The sequence below is a fragment of the Galeopterus variegatus genome, unplaced genomic scaffold (assembly GCF_000696425.1).
Source record: "Galeopterus variegatus unplaced genomic scaffold, G_variegatus-3.0.2 Scaffold958, whole genome shotgun sequence".
NCBI lineage: Eukaryota > Metazoa > Chordata > Mammalia > Dermoptera > Cynocephalidae > Galeopterus > Galeopterus variegatus.
The window spans coordinates 142,804-150,348 of record NW_007727069.1 but is presented as its reverse complement, the minus strand read 5'-3'; the positions used below and the strand labels follow the sequence as shown (position 1 = coordinate 150,348).

General features: G+C 43.8%; 1 protein-coding gene across 2 annotated transcripts in view; it reads left to right on the top strand.

Annotated features, from left to right (window-relative positions):
• Nucleotides 1-679: 679 nt before the first annotated feature.
• EXD2 (exonuclease 3'-5' domain containing 2) overlaps nucleotides 680-7,545 on the top strand; it is a 51,678-nt gene continuing 44,812 nt past the window's right edge. The window contains exon 1 of one of the 2 annotated variants that reach the window (XM_008573713.1): nucleotides 680-739. The gene's annotated coding sequence lies outside the window, so the exon portion shown is untranslated. The remainder of the gene's footprint in view (nucleotides 740-7,545) is intronic. The other variant, XM_008573712.1, reaches the window with a different exon arrangement.

Below are 7,545 nucleotides of genomic sequence, written 5' to 3'. Positions count from 1 at the left end.
TGTGGTTACTGTTATAAAAAATGGCATGTTATTATAATATCTATAGGAAAATATGCACTGCTAATGAGGAATACATTATTTAAACACAGCGTTTCTCCTATCTGCCATCATCATTTAGCAAGAAAAGAAAACTGAAGTAGCAGAAAAACACTACTCAGGGTAATATTAGATGATCCATATTGCATTTGCGAGGGTTCTAGAGGTTTCTCCCTTCAAAACCAAAACTAAAACACAAAAATACCATCCCAGAAACAAAAGCACCACTCTTTTGAAGAGGTGTTAGCCTTTCTGATTTTATTTTATTTTTATTATTATTATTTTTTTTAAAAGATTACCGGTAAGGGGATCTCAACCCTTGACTTGGTGTTGTCAGCACCACGCTCACCCAGTGAGCAAACCGGACATCCCTATGCGGGATCTGAACCACAGTGGCCTTGGTGTTATGAGCACCGCACCCTCCCGAGTGAGCCACAGGCCGGCCCTAGCCTTTCTAATTTTAGCAGATCATTTGTTCAACAGTGGAGAAACTGGGGAGGCCACAGCTACCCCAGCAGCTTCCGTACAAGATGGCGCCGCTCATTCGCACACCCCAGCTGGTGTTACGTCCTCCTGGCCGGCCGCAGGGCCGGAAGTGGTTACGTTGCTAGTGGATCCGGTTAGGTGAGCGGGGGCGGCCGCTGCGGTTCCATCCTTCAGCGTGAGGTGCCGCAGGTGTTCTGCGCTGGGTCCGAGGCCGCAGGTAAGAGACTCAGCGGCCGGATAGGCCTGTCACCGAGATTGTGCGCGGGGCTGAGAGGTTTCCAGTGCGCATCAAGAGGAATCACGGAGCGGGGGATGTCACCGTGTGAGGCGGGGACTAATTGCGGGGACCCCTCTCCCCGCTTTCGCGCGGGGCCTTGTCGCTCCCTCATGCACGGCAGGGGCGGTTCAGTACCCGGATCCGCAGAGAGGGCTTTCACCTCGGCTCGCGGTCCCCCAGGCTCTCCCTGGGCCACCTCCTCCGACACTCTTATCTTCTCTTAAGGAGCATCTATCAAACCTTCAGCGCTTCTTCAAGTCAGCTAAAAAGGAGGCCCCGCCCGCAGCACCTGGTCACTCCTCGGGTGCTGCGTGTCCGGTGCATCCATAGCTACAGTTCCCTCCCCTGGACTCGTAGGGACCTATCCCCCACCCCCATTGTCACTTCCCCTTTCCTCTTAGACCACCCCCGCTGCTCTGGGCCACTTTCGCTTCTCATATCTCTGGCATAGGTCAAAACAAGAACTTTAATCATTACTTATTACAAAATTGACATCTGTTCATTAAAATGCAAGCAAACCCAAACCTTTATAAGCGTTTGATATATTATTGGATTCAAACTCCCTTATATACCCACTTTTTTTTTGTTTTTTTTTAAAGATGACCGGTAAGGGGATCTTAACCCTTGACTTGGTGTTGTCAGCACCACTCTCACCCAGTGAGCTAACCGGCCATCCCTATGTGGGATCCGAACCCTTGGCCTTGGTGTTACCAGCACCGCACTCTCCCGAGTGAGCCACAGGGCCGGCCCAGTATATACCCACTTCTTGAAGACACAAAATTATTTATACCTTATTTTCTTAGTTGTATTACAAAGATAGAAGGAATTGCACTAAAAGGTTTTGTTAATTATCCCAGTTAGGAAGTGTGGAAGAAAAGAGGTTTAATGGAGGGGAAGGAGTGATTAAATTTGGTCAAGTTGAACAAGTTTTAAAAATGTATTAAAAAAAAATGTTTTAGGGCCGGCCCGTGGCTCACTCGGGAGAGTGCGGTGTTGAGAACACCAAGGCCCCGGGTTCGGATCCTATATAGGGATGGCCGGTTAGCTTGCTGGCTGAGTGTGATGCTGACAACACCAAGTCAAGGGTTGAGATCCCCTTACCGGTCATCTTTAAAAAATAAATAAATAAATAAATAATAAATAAATAAAATAAAAATTAAAAAAAAATGTTTTAGTTACAGTCCATGCATACAATCTAGTAAAAAAAAATTCACGTAAAAATTTTATTTTTATTTATTTTTTTGTTTTTCCCCCTACCCACACACAAAATTTTAAAGAAAGATACTTTTTGATCTATTTTTTTCCATCTCCATCTTTTCTTCTTTCCCAGTTCCTTTCCTTTCCGGAAAGTATGAACTGTTATCAGTTTGGGGTGTAGTTTTCTTTCTTTCTTTTCTTTTTTTTTTTTTACATTTGTTAACAAGTGTGAGGGCATATAAGTATATGTTTGTAGGATTTCGTGTTAAACTTTTACAAATGTGTATTTTTACAAATATGGCATATTGGAAAACGTTGGAACTTGACGTTTTATGCTTAAAAATGAGTCTTGGACTTTTTTGTCTCTATATAGAAGATATTCTTTGCATTTGCTCTTTAAGTTCCATAGTATGTTAAGACTCCAGGGGCAGGCTAGTTAGCTCATTTGGTTAGAGCGTAGCCAAGGTCACAAGTTTGGATCCCCTTACCTGGCAGCCACCAAAAAAAAAAACGATTCCATAATGTGTGAGGTTCCATGTTTCCAGGTTTTTCACTGTTCCACGCAGTGTGGCAGAGGACATCCTTCCGCATGCCTCTGTTTGCCCACGTGAACATTTCTCAAGGATAGATTTCTAATATTTTTATCACCCTAAAAAGAAACCCACACCTATTAGCAGTCATTCCCCATCCCAAACTCCCCTAATACCTCAGCTGTAGGCAACTACTAATCTTTTTGCTTTTATAGACCTGGATATTTTGTAGAAATGGAGTCATACAGTATGTGGTGTTTTGTGACTGGTTTCTTTCACATAATACAATGTTTTCAAGGCTAATCCATGTTGTAGCATGTATCAGTACTTCATTCCTTTTCTTGCTGAATAAAATTCTATCCTATGGTGTATTTGTTTTCTAGGGCTACAGTAGCAAAGTAACACAAACTGGGTGGCTTAAAACAACAGAAATGGGGGCTGGCCCGTGGCTCACTCGGTAGAGTGCGGTGCTGATAACACCAAGGCCATGGGTTCGGATCCCATATAGGGATGGCCGGTTCGCTCACTGGGTGAGCGTGGTGCTGACAACACCAAGTCAAGGGTTAAGATCCCCTTACCGGTCATCTTTAAAAAAAAAACAAACAGAAATGTATTCTCTCACAGTTCTGGAGGCCAGAACTACAAAATTAAGGTGTCAGTAGGGCTGTGGTCTGTCTGCTCTATCCTAGCTTCGGGTGGTTGTTGGCAGTCCTTGGCATTCCTTCGTTTGCAGCTGTGTAACTCCAATCTGTCTTCACATGGCCGCCTTCCCGAGTGTCTTCACATTGGATTCTCTCTGTTCGATTCTGTGTCTCTTCTCCTTTTCCTAGTAGGACATCAGTCATATTGAATTAAGGGCCCACCCTACTCCAGTATGACTTCATTTTAACTTGATTACATCTGCAAAGATCCAATTTCCAAATTAGGTCACATTCATAGTGTATTTGTCCATTTATGTTGCTTATAACAAAATAGCTGCAACTGGGTGATTTATAAAGAAAAATGACATTTCGGGCCGGCCCGGTGGCGCACTGGAGAGTGCGTTGCTTGAGAGGGTGGCGGTGCTCCCGCCGAGGGTTCAGATTCCATATGGAGACCGGTTCCCGCTCACTGGCTGAGCGTGGTGCGGGTGCAACACCGAGGGTTGCGATCCCATTGCTGGTCAGTAAAAAAAGACAAAAAAGAAAAAAAAAAAAAAGAAAAATGACATTTATTGCTTACAGTGTCTGAGGCTGGGAAGTCCAAAGTCCATCTGGTGATGGCTAAAGTGACCCAGGGGTTTCACGTTGCAAGACAGTGGAAGCAGTGAGAGCAGAGAGAGAGAGACAGACTTTCCTCTTCTTTTAAAGCCCTCAGAAACATGCCCCTGACCACCATTTTTAATCCATTCACTACTGTACGGTCCTACAATCCAATCATGTCTTCAAGGCTCCACCTTTCAATTATCATAATAGGATTTCTTTCCCTCTTAACAGTCCACGGGGGGGCTAAGTTTGTAATACATAAAACTTGGGGAACACAATTCAAGCCTCATTGAGTTTTGGGGGGACAATTCAACCCACTACACATAGGTACTAGGGGTCAGACCTTCAACATATCTTTTCAGGGTACATATATGGATATGATACATTTTATTTATCTGTTCATTAGCTAATAAACATTTGGGTTGTTTCCACTTTTTGGCTATTATGAAAAATGGTGCTATGAGATTTTGTTTAGTCCTATGTTTTCATTTCCCTTGGATATATACGTAGGAGCAGAGTTGCTAGGCCATATGGTCACTTTATGTTTAACTGTGTGAACAACTGCCAGACCTTTTTCCAGTGTGGCTGCACCATTCGACATTCCCACTGACGATGCATGAGAGTTTTGATTTCTCTACATTGTTGCCAGCACTTACCTGTCTTTTAATTTTTTAAAAAATGTTTTTATTTATTTATTTATTTTTTAAAAAGATGACCGGTAAGGGGATCTTAACCCTTGACTTGGTGTTGTCAGCACCACGCTCAGCCAGTGAGCGAACCGGCCATCCCTATATGGGATCCGAACCCGGGGCCTTGGTGTTATCAGCACCGCACTCTCCCGAGTGAGCCACGGGCTGGCCCAAAAAATGTTTTTATTTTTTGGTGGCTGGCTGGTATGGGGATCTGAACCTTTGACCTTGGTATTATGACACTACCCTCTAACCAACTGAGTAAACAGGCAGTCCCTTACCTGTCTTTTAAATAGAGCCATCCTAGGGCCGGCGTGTGGCTCACTTGGGAGAGTGTGGTGCTGACAACACCAAGTCAAGGGTTAAGATTCCCTTACCGGTCATCTTTAAAAAAAAAGAAAAAATAGAGCCATCCTAGTGGGTGTGAAGTGGTACCTCTGTGTTTTATTATTTTTTTTTAATCTTTTTTCTCTTTGTGGTTTAAATTTGCATTTACCTAATAGCTAATGATGTTGAAAATCTTTTCATGTGCTTATTGGCCATTTGTATATCTTCTTTCAAGAAGGATCTATTGAGATCTTTAGCCTGGTTTTTATTTTATTTATTTATTTATTTATTTATTTTTAAAGATGACTGGTACGGGGATCTTAACCCTTTGACTTGGTGTTGTCAGCACCATGCTCTCTCTTTTTTTTTTTTTTTTTTTGTGACCGGTAAGGGAACGCAACCCTTGGCTTGGTGTCTCCCACACCGGGCTCAGCCAGCAAGCGCACCGACCATCCCCATATAGGATCCGAACCCGCGGCGGGAGCACTGCTGCACTCCCAAGCCCCACGCTCTCCCGAGTGCGCCACGGAGCTGGCCCGCACCATGCTCTCTTAAGTGAGCTAACTGGCCATCCCTGTATATAGGTATCTGAACTCTTGGCCTTGGTGTTATCAGCACCACCCTCTCCCAAGTGAGCCACGGGTTGGCCCCTAGTCTGGTTTTTAATTGGTTTATTTGTTTTTTTTTATTATTGAGTCGTAAGAGTTCTTTATATATTCTAGATATGCCCTTAGCAGACATATGATTTGTAAATATTTTCTCCCATTCTGTGGGTTGTCTTTTTACTTTCTTGGTGGTCAATTCATGTTTTAAAAAGTTTTAAAAAATTGTTTGCATTGAATTTATATATTGAGTATTTCTATAAAAAAATTAACCTTCCCTTCTTATTAAAAAACAGGAGAATTATAATCCCTACCCCCCCCCCCCCCGCAGAGGTTTGTTGAAAGGATTAAATTAATAATATATACATGAGTATATATATGAGGGTGCTTCAAAAAATTTATGGAAATAACACTGGCTCAGTTGGTTAGAGCTTGGCCTTGTATCACCTAGGTCATGGGTTCAGATCTCTGCACCAGCCAGCTGCCAAAAAAAAAAAATCTTTCCACAAACTGTTTGAAGTACCCTTGTACATGTAGTGCCTGGCACGTGGTATGTGCTCTGTTAGTGATAGCTGCTATAATAAATCTCTACTCTTCTGGTCTTCTTCTAGATCTTCAGTAAAGTTTTCTATTTTTCTTCGTATTGATCTTACACATTTTTTTTTTTTTTTTTTTGGTCATTTTAGTGACCGGTAAGGGAATCTCAACCCTTGGCTTGGTGTCGCCCTCACCGCGCTCAGCCAGTGAGCGCACCGGCCATTCCTATATAGGATCTGAACCCGCGGAGGGAGCGTCCCTGCGCTCCCAGCGCTGCACTCTCCCGAGTGCGCCACAGGGCCGGCCCGATCTTACACATTTCTTGTTGAGTTCATTCCTAGGTTTGTGTATGTGTATTTGTGATTGTTGGTTTGTGTAGTTTAAAAGTAGTGTATATTACTATTACAAATGGGATTTCTTCACATTTTAATAATGAGTTTGGAAAGCTATTAATTTTATATTCATCAAATGTTCTAAGTTATAAATCCTAAAAGTTGGTTGATGATTTCAACTGATTTTTTTTTTTCCCCAGAAGATGACCTGTAAGGGGATCTTGACCCTTGACTTGGTGTTGTCCGCACCATGCTCTCCCAGTGAGCTAACCTGCCATCCCTATAAGGGATCCGAACCCATGGCCTTGGTATTATTAGCACCACACTTTCCTGAGTGAACCACAGGCCAGCCCTCAACCAACTTTTGATGGTATGGTTTATCCAGGTGATTCTGCATGCAGCCATTTTTGTTTAGGAGCTGTGGTTCTTTTCCATTCTGTTTTCTTCTGCCCTGATTCAGGTCTTCCTGCCCTCTCAACTCTACTATTATGAGTCCACCAATGGTTCTCCTTGCCTCTAGCCTTGCCCTCTTCCAATCTAGCACACACAGTGCCACCATGGTGTTCTTTGACGTATCAGACTGATCCTGTTCCTCTCTTTGTAAGTTTATTATTGGCTCTCCATTACTTAAAAGGCTTTATCCTGTAGGGAAATATAAGACCCCTTGTGACTCATCCTGTATATACTCATTCCAGCATCATCTCTCTCTGTTTCCTTACTTGCATATAATGCTGTAGCACAGTGTCCATTAGAAATATAATGTAAGGGCTGGTCTGGTGGCTCACTTGGGAGAGTACGGCACTGGTAGAGCCAAGGCCGTGGGTTCGGATCCTATATAGGGATGGCTGGTGCGCTCACTGGCTGAGTGTGGTGCAGACCTCACCATGCGGAGGGTTGTGATCCCCTGACCGGTCAAAAAAAAAAAAAAGAAATGTAATGTTAGCCCAAATTTAAAATTTTCTAGTAACCACATTAAAAATTTAAAAAGAAATAAGGTCAACTTAATTTTTTTTTTTTTTGTCTTTTGTCTTTTTCCGTGTCCGGCAACGGATCGCAACCCTCAGTGTTGCCCCCGTACCGGACCGGGGACCGGCAACGGGATCGCAACCCCCGGCGCTGCTCCCGTGCCTCGCTCAGCCAGTGAGCGGGAACCGGTCTGTATGTGGGATCCGAACCCTCGGGCGGGAGCGCCGCCGCGCTTCCCAAGCGGCGCACTTATCCAGTGCGCCACCGGGCCGGCCCCATCATAGCGTTATTTTTGCATTAGATCCAAACTGTAACCAACCCA